Here is an 18,722-nt window from a genome sequence, read left to right on the forward strand (position 1 = left end):
ATGGGTGCTGATTGTCGTCAATGTTTCACTCTAGTCCGTTATGTACCCAACCATAAAGAGTGGCCGGTTAGAGCCGTATAGTTGCTCACTTCAACTTTATTGTCAACTCCAGTTGCAGTTACAATTCAAGCTGGCTCCCTCACACTAGCCCGCTTACTTCCTGTACAGTGTGTCTCCTTCTAAACCTTCCCCCTGCAACATGTATTAATATACTGGACTATCAACGTAACAATCATATTGTAACAGTCACCTGCCTCTGGTCTGGATGCTCACCTGCTCCTGGTCACTAATCAGAGAGCATTTTATTCCTGCCTGGCAGTTTTGTCCGCAACACCCGACATTTACCTTGGTGTTTATTTTGATATGAGTTTGGAATTACTAGCTTCTTGCTCCGTTGTTGGCTCGTCTTATTGCCATAAGCTTTGCCGTAGCTTCTCGTGCCATCCGCACGTTTTTCTTTCTTTTTTAGTACTTTTGCCTTGTTTTTTGAATACAACACCTTCTTACCTCCACCCTGCTTCCTGGTGTCCTTCTGCATCTTTGGGAAACGACCATGCGACCCCGACATGACAGCAGAATTAAAAACACACTCTATTAATATTTCTGAATGTTTCTGTTTTCTTATTTGTGCTTTAGTGTGTATTTTTATCTTGAAAAGTTCTTCATTTTTATTGATTTATTATTTTTATTTTACTACTTCCGGTCACTGCGTTTCCTGTAGCTTCTGTAGCTCCTCCCCCTTTCCGGTTCACTCTATCAGCAGTGCGGAGGTAAAGTTGTGGCCGAGATGCTGTCGTGTTGTGTTTAATTTAATGGTTTAATTGTGTAATTTTTTCCGTATGTTGTTTACTGTTATGTACCTTTGAAAGTATCACGTGTTTTTGTGTTGTTTTACCCGCTACTTTGAGAGCTACGAGCGTTTTTTCGAGTGACACCTGTTGGCGCGATTTGTTTGAAGCGGGTCTCTTTTGTGTCACGTGACCAGATTACGTAACCTGTTTGCTGATGGTAAAATATGTTTTTTTATATGTAGGAAGAAGAGCCCTGCAAGGAGTCGCAGAGAAGGAGTTTGTGATTTTTACTTCATTTTCAGGTATGTCTAATACTGTAAATGTGCATTTTGTCTTGCCTTAACGCCTCCCCCACGCAGTTCTTATTGTGGCCACTGGTCGGCAGTGTTTTCTTTTTGCACCCTATATTGCAGGGGTGTCAAACTCAAATACAGAGTGGGCCAAAATTTAAAACTGGACAAAGCCGCGGGCCAAGGTTGAACAAATTAACCTTTTAATAGGGACCCAAACAAGTTTTGCATTGAATATTGAACAAGCAAGGCTTATATAACTTTATAGTGACATGCAAAATCGAGTTTCAAATAATAATAATAATACTGGTAATTAAAAAATATCAATGGCATATTTTAAATACAATTTAAATAAAAATTGAATGCCTCTTTTCTATTTGCAGCCTTCTAAGGTAAATATCAACATAAACTTTTTCCACAGGCTAATAAATTTGAAAATAAAATAATGAATAAACCAACCATTCAGGACTTTAAACTGCTCAGTTTGCAACACACTGATCTAATCTGATGTGCCCAAGCCAGATACCTGCCATCTTTTCTTCGATGCTAGTTCATTAATGTCGGGGCTCAGGCTTTGAGCTGAGGCAACCTTCATTATCGAACGAAGGTGTTCATCAGTCAATATATCTCGTAGTCCACCACAGTCTTGGGGGCGTGCCTTAAAGGCACTGCCTTTAACGTCCTCTACGAGCTGTCGTCACGTCCGCTTGTCATCCATTCTAACAACGTGCCGGCCCAGTCACAAGATATGTGCGGCTTCTGTATGCACACACACGTGAATGCAAACGCATACTTGATCAACAGCGATACAGGTTTCACTAAAGATGGCCGTATAAACAACTTTGACACTGTTAGAAATATACGCCACACTGTGAATCCACACCAAACAAGAACGACAAACACATTTCGGGAGAACGTAACACAACATAAACACAACAGAACAAATACCCAGAACCCTTTGCAGCACTAACTCTTCCGGGACAAATTTGGCCCGCGGGCCAGAGTTTGACACCCATGCTATATTGAGTCAATGCTGTATGATAAATGTAAATAAAAATGATAAAACTGTAGACGTTGCTACTTGGAATGCTGAGGAAGCAGAGCGGTTCAAGGAGTCACAGAAGTAGTTTATGTGATTTTTACTTTATTTTCAGAATGAAACCTCCTATAAAGAAGTCCATTGTGGGATAGCTGTCTGCAAACCCATCACAAGTACAGACCGGTTGCATAAGTATTGCACTTATTACAGAAGGTAAGATTGAATTTTTGCCTCATACTTTACTTTAAAGGCCTACTGAAATGATTTTTTTTTATTTAAACGGGGATAGCAGATCTTTTCTATGTGTCATACTTGATCATTTCGCGATATTGCCATATTTTTGCTGAAAGGATTTAGTATAGAACAACGACGATAAAGATTGCAACTTTTGGTATCTGATAAAAAAAAGGCTTGCCCCTACCGGAAGTAGCGTGACGTAGTCAGTTGAACATATACGCAAAGTTCCCTATTGTTTACAATGATGGCCGCATGAAGTGAGAGAGATTCGGACCGAGAAAGCGACAATTTCCCCATTAATTTGAGCGAGGATGAAAGATTTGTGGATGAGTAAAGTGCAAGTGAAGGACTAGTGGGGAGTTGAAGCTATTCAGATAGGGAAGATGCTGTGAGAGCCGGGGGTGACCTGATATTCAGCTGGGAATGACTACAACAGTAAATAAACACAAGACATATATATACTCTATTAGCCACAACACAACCAGGCTTATATTTAATATGCCACAAATTAATCCTGCATAAAAACACCTACGTGTTTGTTATGCTAGCTCCTCTGCTAGCTCCTAGCTCCATAGAACACGCCAATACAATTCAAACACCTGATCAACACACACAATCACTCAGCCCAAAAGACCGTTCACCTAACCCAAGGTTCATAAAGCTCATATATTTTTAAAAAGTTACGTACGTGACGCGCACGTACGGTCAAGCTATCAAATGTTTAGCAGCCAAGGCTGCATACTGACGGTACCTGGTATTCAGCTGGGAATGACTAAAACAGTAAATAAACACAAGACATATATTTACTCTATTAGCCACAACACAACCAGGCTTATATTTAATATGCCACAAATTAATCCTGCATAAAAACACCTGCGTGTTTGTTATGCTAGCTCCTAGCTCCTATGCTAGCTCCTAGCTCCATAGAACACGCCAATACAATTCAAACACCTGATCAACACACACAATCACTCAGCCCAAAAGACCGTTCACCTAACCCAAGGTTCATAAAGCTTATATATTTAAAAAAAAGTTACGTACATACGGAAAAAAAAGTTGCGCACATACGGTCAAGCGATCAAATGTTTAGAAGCCAAAGCTGCATACTCACAGTAGCACGTCTGCGTCTTTGTCATCCAAATCAAAGTAATCCTGGTAAGAGTCTGTGTTGTCCCAGTTCTCTACAGGCGTCTGTGTATCGAAGTCAAAAGTCCTCCTGGTTAGAGTCTCTGTTATCCGAGTTCTTCCATCTTGACTGCATCTTTCGGGAATGTAAACAAAGAAGCGCCGGCTGTGTACTGTTGTTGCTGACTACGTTCGAAAAATACGTCCATTTCGCACCGACAACTTTCTTCTTTGCTTGCTCAGCTTCTTTCTCCATAATGCAATGAACATGATTGCAACAGATTCACGAACACAGATGTCCAGAATACTGTGGAATTATGAAATGAAAACAGAGCTTTTTCGTATTGGCTTCAATGTGGAGGGCATACCCGTGTTCCCCGGGTTACGTCACGCGCATACGTCATCCTCAGAGGCGTTTCGAACCGGAAGTTTAGCGGTAAATTTAAAATGTCACTTTATAAGTTAACCCGGCCGTATTGGCATGTGTTATAATGTTAAGATTTCACCATTGATATATAAACTATCAGACTGCGTGGTCGGTAGTAGTGGGTTTCAGTAGGCCTTTAAGCATACCCAGCTGGCATTCGTTCAACGTTGAAATAGAGTTGAAAACATGTCAGTAGTTGTTTCAAAGTTTAATGAATGTTGAAAAAACTTTTAATGTTAAGCGGTTGAAGGAACGTTGACAACATTCAAGTTAAATCACTGTTGGAACTTAAAGATTTGTATGTTAATTTCATTGTCTTCATTATTGTTGTATCTTGAAATTATCATTGTTTATTTTTGCTTTACTTGCATTTTAAGTTTTTTGGGTTTTTTTTTCCCTCAAATGACTCTCAGACGAGTGCTCTGTCGTGCGTGTAAACTAGAGAGATGTGGCAATAGTGCAACAATGTAGTTTGCATCCGCTGTAAAACCAATTAGAAGACGAGACACAAGAAGAGACCATTTTGAATAAAACAACTTTCTGCCAGAAAACTAAAGTAGGAGGAAGAATAAAACTTAACGACGCAGCAGGAGTTCGGCATTTTTTGAGAATAGAATCAGGCAAGTCAAGATTTAAAGGCATAACTGTTACAGAAAACGGAACGAACATGATACGAATGCATGCCGTTGGTAACTAACGGCAAGCAACTTGGTACGTTATAACGTCTTCTGGTTAGCTAGTTCAGCCCTGTTGTCTTTGCCCTAAGCCGTTTTTATTGGTAAATTTGTGTTAAAATATGAGTTTGCGTTCATGTTTTTCACTACGGCTAGGCTGGAGTGAAGAATGCACTACTGACCTCATAAGACCTGAGAAGTCCGAAACAGATCATACAGTATTATCTGCTCACAGATGCTACCTGGTGGTTGTTTGAGCACACTGCAGCTAGTCCTGGACGGTGCCACATTTGATTTTCCGTCACATAATTGAAACTAGTTGTCAAACATACATCAAATGTGCTTCCCCCCAAAAAGTAAAAAATTAAATCATTATAATTAAAGCTGCGAGCAGCGTTGAATGGGACCTCGACCCTGTTGCACCACGGGGTGTACGTGCGTCGGTTGGCACGCATTATGCTTGCGATCACGTCCTTCCTGATGCCCTGACCCAACACCAAATATTTCAGAGAGGTCTGAGAATGTGCATCAGTTTAGTATCTGTCTCCGGTCACTTAAAGTGCAGAAATAACAGATTGGCGATGGCCTGGAGCAGTTTTTTGCCAAAACGCTGGCTAAAGTTGAAGTTCTATCGAGTCATTACCTCTCCAATGCTAAATTCTGGATGTATGCGTGTGTATACTGACCATAAAATGCTTTTCTATTGTATATTATGTTAATTTTACTGAACTGTAAACAATAGAGGCCGGAGCTGGCTATATAGTTACTACGGACTCGCGAGCCTCTGATTATATTACTACTTGGTCCATTGCCAAACACAGTTGACACTGATACAATTAAAAATTTGTTTTTATGAAGATCATTCTTTATTTTTCTAGAGGACGGTGATGTATTGTCTTACATTAATAGGCCAAGCTAACTACACAACAACTCAAGCTAACATTGCTAACGGATCATTCACACATTTCTAACCTACTGTTATTACTTACTATTTTATAGTCTCCTCCATTGCCATACATGGTAGTCTTCGACTCCACCATTAAAAGTAGTTTTTGGGAAAATCCATCTTTTTGTGTACTTCACAGCTGAAAGTTTTTTCTTTTTTATTGGGTTTCATCATGGACATGATGTTGTAGCACAGCCCGTTGTAAATCAAAAATAGGCTCACTCGCTCAAGGATGTTTGGGTAAATTTCTACCATATATGGATACCATACTGTATATGAAGGAAGGCAAGATTGATTTATAAATATCTCTACAATGTCTCCGTGGTTGACAGGAAATTTATTATAATTATTTAACTATTAATTAGACTTTTTGGAAGTGTAAACAATCATCAGAACTGCACGTTTTTTTTGGAATTTTGTCTATCGTTCACAATCCCTATGTACGACAAGAACACGTATGGTTTTATTTGTTCTTGCCTTCTAAATCGTAAATAAACGCTAGCAAAAGTCAGCTAACAATACAGGTAATGAGAGTCGCTATTTTCCTCTTACAAAGCACTGTAAAAACATCCAGACACCTCCATCAACATTTTATATACATGCTGTAAGTACCGTAATTTCCGGACTATAAGCCGCTACTTTTTCCCCTCGTTCTGGTCACTGCGGCTTATACAAGGGTGCGGCTTATTTACGGCCTGTTCTTCTCCGACACCGACGAAGAGGATTTCGGTGGTTTTAGTACGCAGGAGGAAGACGATGACACAATGATTAAAGACTGACTTTTCATATACCGGTAGGCTGGTTATTTTGATAACGTACAGGCGAGCACTTTGTATTACTTTGCACCGTTGTATTATTTGTACTTTGCACGAATGCTGTTCGCCATGTCAAAGATGTGAAAGTTTGATTGAATGATTGAAAGATTTATTGTTAATAAATGGGACGCTTTGCGTTCCCAAACAGTCATCTCTGTCCCGACAATCCCCTCCGTGGTAGCAGGAACCCCTATATACTACGGTAATTACACATCAAAACCCTGCGGCTTATAGTCGGGTGCGGCTTATATATGGAGCAATCTGTATTTTCCCCTAAATTTAGCTGGTGCGGCTTATAGTCAGGTGCGGCTTATAGTCCGGAAATTACGGTATATATGTAATGTAGTAACATTCATAACAATATGTAATATTTACATTCTTTGCCCATTTTAAGCATACAGCGGCGTATTCATTTCACAGACGCATCACAACGTTTGCTTTTCCCTTTTAACAAGACTACTAATCATGGCAGACTTCATGAGAGACTAAAAAGACTATTTGAGGACAAATGATGACCCAAAACCCATTTTTGAGCCTGAATATAAGGAGGATGATGATCTACAAGTTTTAGAAGCTGTGTGCTAAACAGATGCAGCTTTAGTGAAACATTAAGCATCATGTAGCAGTATTGCTACAATGTACAAACATAACAAAACAATCACTTACTGTACAATGTCTGCTCTCACTGGGATGTTTGTATATTCCCGTTTAGATGAAGAATTGATCATAATCCTTACGAAGAGTTAGAATCTAGCGTCTTTTCCTGGTCTAAGTTGGATGTCAAAGTTGACCAACTTCTCGGTTTATGTCCACAACCTTCTACTATCCAGGTAAGAGGCATGATCCATCCATCCATCCATTTTTTACCGCTTGTCCCTTTCCGGGTTGCGGGGGGTGCAGGAGCCTATGTCAGCTGCATTTGGGCGGAAGACGGGGTACACCCTGGACAAGTCGCCACCTCGTCACAGGGCCAACACAGATAGAGTGTGAATGTTGTCTGATTTATAATCTATAATTAAATTTCACCAACTCAGAGGCGATGCAGCAGCTCAATATGTCAAGATAGCAGTATAAGCTAGTTAGCTAAAAAATTAAATTATAACATACCAACAATATCGCTAATACTTGAGTTGAAGCGGAGTATTGTTGGCCCTTTTTGGATGTTAGTGGGTTTTATGTGTACTTCCATTAGCTGCATTGTTAGCCACCTCGTACTTGCCATATTTTACGACTTAGAATGCATTTTTTAAAAAAGTGTTATTGTCTTACACAAGGATTGTGAATTATAGGCAAAATCCCCCCCAAAAAGTGTGCAGTTCCCCTTTAAACATGAACGTATGTCGTCAAAAGTCAGCGTGAATACATTTTAAACTAATATTTACTTTCCTGACTCGAAGGCTGCTGGAAAAATGCATCAGTGCTTCAGCTATCAAAGTGAGCAGTCCAGAAAGTGAAAATGTCCAACATGATTGATTACATATTGAATTCCGGCAGCATGCATATCATTGCATCCCCCCCCACCCACCCCCACGCTTCCCCAAACACCATAAAACATTTTTACACGCTGCCGAGCTTTTATTTGTTCAGAAAAATACCATTTTGAGCCTTTCATAATAAAAGTCTCCGAGAGGCTTTTTGTGTCTTGCAGTCAGCATGTGTCTCGGTGTTTAGCTCATCCAGAAATGTTTGTGTAATAGACACACACGCGCACACACACGCAGTCCCCCGGCGCCACCTCCTGATTGGTTCGCGCGGCGGCCGCACTCGCTGCATGCTAACAAGGCAGGTCCTCTGCGGACGCGTGCATTGCTCCTCTGTGAGATCTCCATCTTGCTCCTTTAGCCCGTCTCTATTAGCTGACAGGTGTGCGCTTGCTAGCTTGCTGGAAGCTTCTCCTCCTCCTGCACCGTCCTGCAGGTGGTGTTCGGCTCACATGTTCGCTCAGTGACAGCACGGCAGATTTTTTTTTTTTTTTTTTTTGCAGAGAGCGAGTTGTGCAGGCTGCATATAAATATTCCATTAAGTGGAGCAGGATGATGTATTCAGCGCCTGGACTCCCCAATGAAATTACGAAGGTGGGGGGGGTTATCTAATACTTTTCCCGCTTTGGCCCCTTCCCTCATCGCAGGTGACGCTAATCCAATTTTCTGCCAGACACACACACATGCCCGTCTGAAAGGTCACCGGCAGTGTGAGACAGAATTACGACAAAACCCCTCGGAATGAGCCAAAATCAGTCGTGTTCTTCAGGTAAAAAAAAAAAATCAGCGGGTTTCTTGCCGAGGTCGTGATAAAAATGTCTCCGCGGCCGGACGGAGCGTGCCAGACGCTTTCCGCGTGCCAAACATGGCCTCCTGCCGCGCCGCCGTGTCGCCATCTCAGACATCCTTGCAGCGCTGAACAAGCATGTTGGCGGCCTCGTGTTTGCCTCAATTTCACCAACATACTTCTTTCTACTTTACATGTACAATTTTTAAATGAATCGCGATGCTTACATGTAACCATTCTTAATTAATTTAAAAAAATCGATTTAATTTGGACTTTTTGTAGGAATCGATTTTGAGTCAAATTGAATCGTGTGGTGCCCAAAGATTCACAGGCCTAATGTACAGTGTACAGTTTTAACAAGCTAATTCATGAAAGACATGAAGTGAGTTATTTTTATGTAAATTGGGGAATGGGTTATACCGTATTTTTCGGACTATAAGTCGCAGTTTTTTTTCATAGTTTGGCCGGGGTTGCGACTTATACTCAGGAGCGACTTATGTGTGAAATTATTAACACATTACCGTAAAATATCAAATAATATTATTCAGCTCATTCACGTAAGAGACTAGACGTATAAGATTTCATGGGATTTAGCGATTAGGAGTGACAGATTGTTTGGTAAACGTATAGCATGTTCTATATGTTATAGTTATTTGAATGACTCTTACCATAATATGTTACGTTAACATACCAGGCACGTTCTCAGTTGGTTATTTATGCGTCATATAACGTACACTTATTCAGCCTGTTGTTCACTATTCTTTATTTATTTTAAATTGCCTTTCAAATGTCTATTCTTGGTGTTGGGTTTTATCAAATAAATTCCCCCCAAAAATGCGACTTATACTCCAGTGCGCCTTATATATGTTTTTTTCCTTCTTTATTATGCATTTTCGGCCTGTGCGACTTATACTCCGGAGCGACTTATAGTCCGAAAAATACTGTACTTGTATAGCGCTTTTCTACCTTCAAGGTACTTAAAGCGCGTTGACACTATTTCCACATTCACCCATTCCAGTGTTTCCCAAACATTCATTTATTTGTGGCGGCCCGCCACGAAAGAATTACGTCCGCCACAAATAATGTTTATTTTTATTTTTATTGTCCTGTCCAGCTTCTCAGGCAAATCATATAGTTGATGTAGATGCCCATATAGGCTGTTCAGATTTACTTTACAAAAGAGAAGTGTAGGATACTTCTCTTGTTGCCTTATTTGTATTTGACCACTACTGTTTTCTGTTTATTTGTTACTGACTGTGGCAGGACACCTCTGCCTCTGTTTCACTTTATGTTGCTGGTAAATAATATGGTTGTAGTAGTAGGCTAAAGTTCAATTATTTAGTATGCACTAATTAAAGGGGCAGAGCTTTAAGAGACATTTTAGCTTTTATATTTTATAAGATATATTTTTTGTAAGAACCACAATTAAGAAATATATTTCAGTGAATAACTTATTGTTCAAATCTGTATATAAATATGTACATAAAGTGTTGTAATTATATTGTAAAATGGATGGATGGATGGACGTTTAAAACAAAACTGTTATTATTAATTAGTAAGTATAAATTTTTTGAGCCTTTTTAGAGAAAATCATATTGTAGTAAATTATGCAAATTACTCGATGATGTCATGGTGACCACGCCCATAGCCACGCCCCCACTGCCACAGGTATCTTGGCAGTTTATGGGAAACACTGCATTCACACACACATTCACACACTGATGGGGGGAGCTGCCATGCAAGGCGCTAAACACGACCCAAGTGTCTTGCTCAAGGACACAACGGACGTGACGAGGCACAACGGCCGAACCAGGCACCCTCAGTTTGCTGGCACGGCCACTCTCCCAACCGCGCCACGCCGTTATGTACTACTATTGCGACATTGTCTTTCTATTGTTTGTCAACAAACAATATTTTTCTGTAAAACATGTCAAATTCAAGGGAGTCAAATTAGGTACTCGGTGTTGATAGTTTGTATTTCGGTGCGGAAATGTTGGTCACGTTCAAGAGCAACGTTTTTATTCATTCTATTTTTGTGTTTTGAAAAATACATGTTCTGTCTGGCCAGCCCTAGCTTTGGCTCGCTTGCGTCTTCGTACAGCTTCACTGTAACGCCTCCGGCAGACCACACTGTCAGCTGATCGGATAAAATATTGTTTATTGTTCAATGAATTGTTATCTGACATGACATATTATTTATTGTTATATAACATGAACTATTGTTAATATTGTATTTATTGTTATAAGGGACAAGCGGTAGAAAATGGATGGATGGATGGATAACATGAAATATTGTATATCCATTAATACAAAATGAAAAGTGTGAAAGTCCATATACACGTAATTTAAACGTGCGTGTCCATTCACATGTATGTAAATGTATGTAAGTCCATTCACACATCATGTTAACATTTGTGAGTCTATACACATGTAAACATGTGTAAATCCATTCACACATAATTTAAACGTGTGAAAGTCCATGTACACGTCATGTATAACGTCAAAGTCTATACACACATTAGGCAAAAGTGCTTAAGTCCATACACACATCATGAAAATGTGTTTGAGTCAATTTACACTTAGTGTAAAGGTGTTAAAGTCCATCACACATCATGTAAACATGTGTAAGTCAATTTGAACATGACTGTGTGGATGTCCAATAAATGATAATGATAAATCCCACTTTTTAAAATATGTAAGTCCCTACACACATCATGCAAACATGTGAAAGTCCATACACACATCATGTAAATGTGTAAAAGGCCATCCAGACATCTTGTAAATGTGTGTAAGTCTATTCACTCATCATGTAAACGTGTGGAAGTCCATACACACATAATGTAATCGTGTGGAAGTTCATACACACAATGTAAACGTGTGTATGAAAAGTCCATACACACCATGTAAATGTGTGTAAGTTTATTCTCATATCATGGAAATGTGTGTAAGTACATACACACATCATGTAATTGGGTAAGTCCATTTACACATCATGTAAACGTAAGTCTATTCAAACATTATGTAAATATGTGAAAGTCCATTCACAGATAACATGTGCAATTCCATTCAGACATCATGCTAACATAAGTAGGTCCATTCATACTTCATGTAAACACATGTAAATCCATTCACACATCATGTGATTATGTGTAAGTCCATTTACACATGTAAATAGGGATGTCCGATAATAGCTTTTTTGCCGATATCCGATATTCCGATATTGTCCAACTCTTAATTACCGATACCGATATCAACCGATACCGATATATACAGTCGTGGAAATAACACATTATTATGCCTAATTTGGACAACCAGGTATGATGAAGATAAGGTCCTTTAAAAAAATATTAATACAATAAAATAAGATAAATAAATTAAAAACATTTTCTTGAATAAAAAAGAAAGTAAAACAATATAAAAACAGTTACATAGAAACTAGTAATTAATGAAAATGAGTAAAATTAACTGTTAAAGGTTAGTACTATTAGTGGACCAGCAGCATGCACAATCATGTGTGCTTATGGACTGTATCCCTTGCAGACTGTATTGATATATATTGATATATAATGTAGGAACCAGAATATTAATAACAGAAATAAACAACCCTTTTGTGGGAATGAGTGTAAATGGGGGAGGATTTTTTTTTGGTTGGTGCACTAATTGTAAGTGTATCTTGTGTTTTTTATGTTGATTTAATAAAATTAAAATTTAAAAAAAAAAAAAACGATACCGATAATAAAAAAAACCGATACCGATAATTTCCGATATTACATTTTAAAGCATTTATCGGTCGATAATATCGGCCTGCCGATAATATCGGACTGCCGATATTATCGGACATCTCTACATGTAAACGTGAGTAAGTACTGTATATTCAAACATTATGTAAATGTGTGAAAGTCCATTCAGACATCATGTAATTGTATGTAAGTACATTCACACATAACACGTGTAAGTTCATTCACACTTCATGCAAATACATGTAGGTCAGACATGTGAACATGTGTAAGTCCATTCACACATTACGTAAACGTGTGAAAGTCCATTCACACATAAAATGTGTAATTCCATTCAGACATCATGCTAACATAAGTAGGTTAATTCACACATCAGGTAAACACGTGCAAGTCCATTCACATCATGTGATTACGTGTAAGTCCACTTACACATCATGTAAACCTCAGTAAGTATATTCAAATATGTAAATGTGTGGAACCCCATTCAGACATCATGTAATTTTATGTAAGTACATTCACACATCATAAGATGTGTAAGTCCATTCAGACATCATGCTAACATAAGTGCATTCACAGTTCATGTAAACACATGTAGGTCAATTTACACAAGTAAATACGTAAGTAAATCCATTCAGACATGATGTGAATATGCGTAAGTCAATTTACACATAATGTTAACATGTGTAAGTCCATCCACACATCATGTAAACGTGTGTAAGTCTGTTCAAACACACAAAGTGTAATGTTGTATATAAAGCTATAAGCAGGTGTGGGACAGGTGTGTTATTGGTTTTAGCAGCAGCTAGTATTGTTGCTCTGCTGGCTGCGGTTGGTAAGAAAAGTATTTTATTAGAGCGTGCTGCAGGTGCATTGTGGGTGTCGCCTTCATTGATCTGGGCCAGGCGATAAGGAAGCCCGGAGACAGGTTGTTAACCCACAGCGGCGAGAGCATGAATCCATTTCCAAACATTTCACTCGGCTCGATATCTCCCGGCGGGCGGCGGCGGTACAACCGCCGGCCTCATAACTCCTCCTCTTTGTCCTCTAATGCGCCGTGAAACACCACGGTGGCCTGGACGCTCAGACACAATGAAGACGTCCGTGCGCCGACCGCCACGGGACGTTTCTTCATCCCGCTGCCCGCCTTATTGGATCCCGCTGCTCCCGCTCGTCTAAACGTTTACAGCTGTAATGAGAAAGCGGGATGAAAAGCACTTTGCTGAGGGAAAGTCATAGATTTTGTTTTACTGTGCTATGACCGCCCCAAATAAAACGCATTACATATTGACGTCCAACAACAATAACACCGTGCAAACACGGCTCACTCTTTTTTGGGACCTGTTCCACTCCAGCCCTGCAGGTGGTGGTAATGCACACACAGAGTTGTCTGTATGAGAAAGTACATCATGTGTCCAAAGTGTGTCACTTAATGATACAACAAATTATTCATGAGCTAGAAATTTATATTTAATTATTTTTAGTCTTAGTTTTTTACATCATAATCTGAATTTTAGCATGAATAATTATATTTTGTGTATTCTAGTTTAGAAATGTTAAAATTGAGAAGAAGAAAATATATTTTGGTTTTCCCCACATTGAAAAGCTTGTTTAAAGGCCTACTGAAACCCACTACTACCGACCACGCAGTCTGATAGTTTATATATCAATGATGAAATATTAACATTGCAACACGGGTTAACTTATAAAGTGCAATTTTAAATTTCCCGGCAAACTTCCGGCTGAAAACGTTTCGATATGATGATGTTTGCGCGTGACGTCAACAGTTGAAGCGGAAGTATTCGGAGCCCATTGAATACAATACAAAAAGCTCTGTTTTCATCTCAAAATTCCACATTATTCTGGACATCTGTGTTGGTGAATCTTTTGCAATGAACAATGGAGACTGCAAAGAAGAAAGTTGTAGGTGGGATCTGTGTATTAGCGGCTGGCTGTAGCAACACAACCAGGAGGACTTACTTGGATAGCAGACGCGCTAGCCGACACTAGCCGCCAACCGCGTCGGTGATCGGGTGAAGTCCTTCGTCGTACCGTCGATTGCTGGAACGCAGGTGAACACGGGTCGTGATGAGCAGAAGAGAGCTGGCGTAGGTGCAGAGCTAATGTTTTTAGCATAGCTCTGTCGAGGTTCCGTAGCTAAGTTAGCTTCAATGGCGTCGTTAGCAACAGCATTGCTAAGCTTCGCCAAGCTGGAAAGCATTAACCGTGTATTTACATGTCCAGAGTTTGGTAGTATTGTTGATCTTCTGTCTATCCTTCCAGTCAGGGACTTATTTGTTTTGTTCCTATATGCAGTAAAGCCCGATGCTATCACGTTAGCTCAGTAGCTAAAGAGCTTCACCGATGTATTGTCGTGGAGATAAAAGTCACTGTGAATGTCCATTTCGCGTTCTCGACTCTCATTTTCAAGAGGATATAGTATCCGAGGTGGTTTAAAATACAAATCCGTGATCCACAATAGAAAAAGGAGAGAGTGTGGAATACAATGAACCCTTGTACCTAAGTTACGGTCAGAGCGAAAAAAAGATACGTTCTGCACTGCACGCTAGTCCTTCACTTTCACGTTCCTCATCCACGAATCTTTCATCCTCGCTGCTGGTGTAAACAATAGGAAAATATGAGCAGTCCTTCCTCCGGTGTCGTCACGCTACTTCCGGTAGGGGCAAGGCTTTTTTTTTTATATCAGAGACCAAAAGTTGCAAACTTTATCGTTGTTGTTCTATACTAAATCCTTTCAGCAAAAATATGGCAATATTGCGAAATGATCAAGTATGACACATAGAATGGATCTGCTATCCCCGTTTAAATAAAGTAAATTCATTTCAGTAGGCCTTTAAAGATTTAAAGAAGCTTTGCTTAAGAATTGCAAGTTCAATAATGGTTGTTTTCAGAATAAAATACTTCTGTCTATCTTAAAAGTCCTGCTAATTGCTAGACATATACAAATCTTGATTTAGGATGTAATTTAAAAGTAATTTGTTGCATAGAGAGAAACCACATTTTCTTGACTATAGAGTGCACACCCACTAAATTTGAGGGAAACAAATATTTTTCCATATATAAGCCGCAGATATATATGTAGTGAAATTAGTTATTTACACAAAAAGATGTTATAAATATTTATGTACAGACCTTAATTGTTTCCAAACGGTGTTTGTAACACGGCAGTAAAACGGATGATCAAACAAAACAGAAGTCATCATCATGGACCCACTCACTGCGGAAGCTAGCTCTCCAATCAGCTAAAATAAAATAACTCCACGGTGACGGTTTGGTGAATTTACAAAACTGAAACAGTAAAAAGAAAATGCCATTGTAAATTAATGATACTAAAAAGACACCCGTAAACGTGTTGGCATTTTAGCTAATGCTAACAACGCTAGCTTAATTACATTTCATGCACACATATGCATGAAAACACACCTACAGACATCACACATGGGACAGTTTAGTAAGTAAGAATTGTTTTAGTTATATTTCAAAACATACAAACGTTGCTTGGAGTGACGAATGAAGAATCCATACCAGTAGAAACGATGCGAACGGCTAGACGGGATGGCACTTGTACTTCCGGTTGAAAGCTCAGTCTGAACAGAACGGCATTGCAACACCTGCAGTTTTCCTAAAGTCTGTTTGTATTATCTTTTGTCAGCTCTTTTTTGCAGTGTACATTATGAGCTATGACGCTAATTAGCTTTGCCAGCTGTAACACGAAGCTAAGATGTTTTGTTCAGATACTTTATGTAGCATTTGTTTGATTTTAACATATTTATTGTACAAAATGCTGCAAAATGACCTTTTAGTTATAGTTTTATAAATCGCCATCTGTTGTGTGCCCAATAAATTGTCCACAATCATGCAAGTGAATGATGTTTACATGCGCACACACGCACGCGCACACACACACGCATCTTCTTGGGCGAGCGTGAGTGTAATTCAATTTGACCCTTAGCTAACGAGGGCCTGACTCGCACTCAGTGGCGCGCGGCGTGCTGATGGCGGCCGTCTGATTGGACGTGACACCGCAGCACCTGTGGCTCCCTTGGCGCCGCCTCCGTGCTGCCTGCAAAAGCGCGGAGACGGGTGGAAGTGAGCCGCTGGTGGACGATGTGACGCGTTCCTTCCGCGGTTGTTGTTTTTTCAGACGTCGCGGGTGACGCACACGTCAACACGATCGCGACCAGTGAGCGGACATGTGCAGCCATGACAACGCACGCTAGAACGTCTTAGTCTGACAAAAAACGCTCAAACACTGACCAAACATTTTTCCGTGTAAGTATTGGTCTGTTCCTGGGTCAAATGTAAAAGCTTAGCTTACAGGAAATGGGTGCGTTAAAAACACTTAAGGCCTAAAGTGCTTAAGGTTTGTGTGTACTAAAACACGTGCAAACTTGACAGCATTAACTGTGCATTGAAATACACACACACACAGTACATAAACTGTGTTTAGAAATACACACGATATATAAACTGTGTATACAAATACACACACAGTATATAAGCTGAATATAAATACACAATAAATAAACTGTATAGAAATACACACACAGTACATAAACTGTCTATAGAAATACACATAGTACATAAACTGTGTATAGAAATACACACACAGTCATAAACTGTGTATAGAAATATGCACACAATACATAAACTGTGTATAATACACACAGTATATAAACTGTGTATAGAAATACACACACAGTGTATATTAATACACAGTACATAAACTGTTTATAAAAAATACACACAGTACATAAACTGTATGAAAATACACACATAGTCCATAAACTGTATAATACACACACAGTACATAAGCTGTGTATAATAATAAACACACAGTACATAGTGTGTATAATAATACACACACAGTACATAGTGTGTATAATAATACACACACAGTACATATAGTGTGTATAATAATACACACACAGTACATATAGTGTGTAAAATAATACACACACAGTACATATAGTGTGTATAATAATACACACACAGTATATAAACTGTGTATAGAAATACACACACAACTGTTTATAAAAAATACACACAGTACATAAACTGTGTATGAAAATACACACATAGTCCATAAACTGTATAATACACACACAGTACATATAGTGTGTATAATAATAAACACACAGTACATATAGTGTGTATAATAATACACACACAGTACATATAGTGTGTATAATAATACACACACAGTATATAAACTGCGTATAGAAATACACACACAATGCATAAACTGTATATTAATACACAGTACATAAACTGTTTATAAAAAAATACACACAGTACATAAACTGTGTATGATAATACACACACAGTACATAAACTGTGTATGATAATACACACACAATACATAAACTGTGAATAATAATACACACAGTACATAAACAGTGTATGATAATACACACACAGTACATAAACTGTGTATGATAATACACACACAGTACATAAACTGTGAATAATAATACACAGTACATAAACTGTGTATAATAATAAACACTGTACATATAGTGTGTATAATAATACACACACAGTACATATAATGAGTATAATAATACACACACAGTACATACAGGTATGTGTATAATACACAGACAGTACATATAGTGTGTATAATGATACACACACAGTACATATAGTGTGTATAATAATACACACACAGTACATATAGTGTGTATCATTATACACACACAGTACATATAGTGTGTATCATTATACACACACAGTGTGTATCAGTTAATGACAGCAATGATGTTTGATGTGAGGTCACTTCCTGTGGAGAGAAAGAGGAGCAAAGTAAGAAGTTTATTTCCAGAGTTGACCGGACCATCATCATCAGCAGGAGCAAAGTGGCCCCTGGACCTCCTCCCCCCGCGCACGTGCTAGCCTGCGAGCCGCTGCTCAAAGCCGCTCCATCAGCTCTTTGCTCTTTTATCAGCCGTGCCTTCTTCCCCGAGAAAGGAGTCCATATTTTATTCTTATCCTCATTAGGCGTCTGAAAGAGGCTGCTTCCTCCCCCGCAGCATCCCTCCTGCCTCCGTCTCCTAAATCTGCCTTGTCGGGTAGGGGAGGGGTAGGATTCGGGGGGTGGGGGGTGGCTTGGCCTTGATGGCGCCGCCGCCACGGAAGCCCCATCCTGCTCGCCGAGGAAGATGATTCAGTGGAGGGAAAAAAGGAAACAAATGTTCCTTCTGAGCTCCTGGAGGCCATCGACATCATGATGCTCCTTTTATCTCTCTCTCACACACACACACACACACACACGCGCACACGCGCGTTGTGTTACAACAGTGTGTTGAAGTGTGTTAATATTCTCCAACGCGGAGGAGACTCGATGGCGAATCCT

General features: G+C 39.3%; 1 pseudogene; it reads left to right on the forward strand.

The window, feature by feature from the left end:
- The first annotated feature begins 745 nt into the window (after nucleotides 1-745).
- LOC133635718 (semaphorin-6D-like) overlaps nucleotides 746-18,722 on the forward strand; it is a 259,415-nt pseudogene continuing 241,438 nt past the window's right edge.

Source organism: Entelurus aequoreus, linkage group LG20 (assembly GCF_033978785.1).
Source record: "Entelurus aequoreus isolate RoL-2023_Sb linkage group LG20, RoL_Eaeq_v1.1, whole genome shotgun sequence".
Taxonomy (NCBI): domain Eukaryota; kingdom Metazoa; phylum Chordata; class Actinopteri; order Syngnathiformes; family Syngnathidae; genus Entelurus; species Entelurus aequoreus.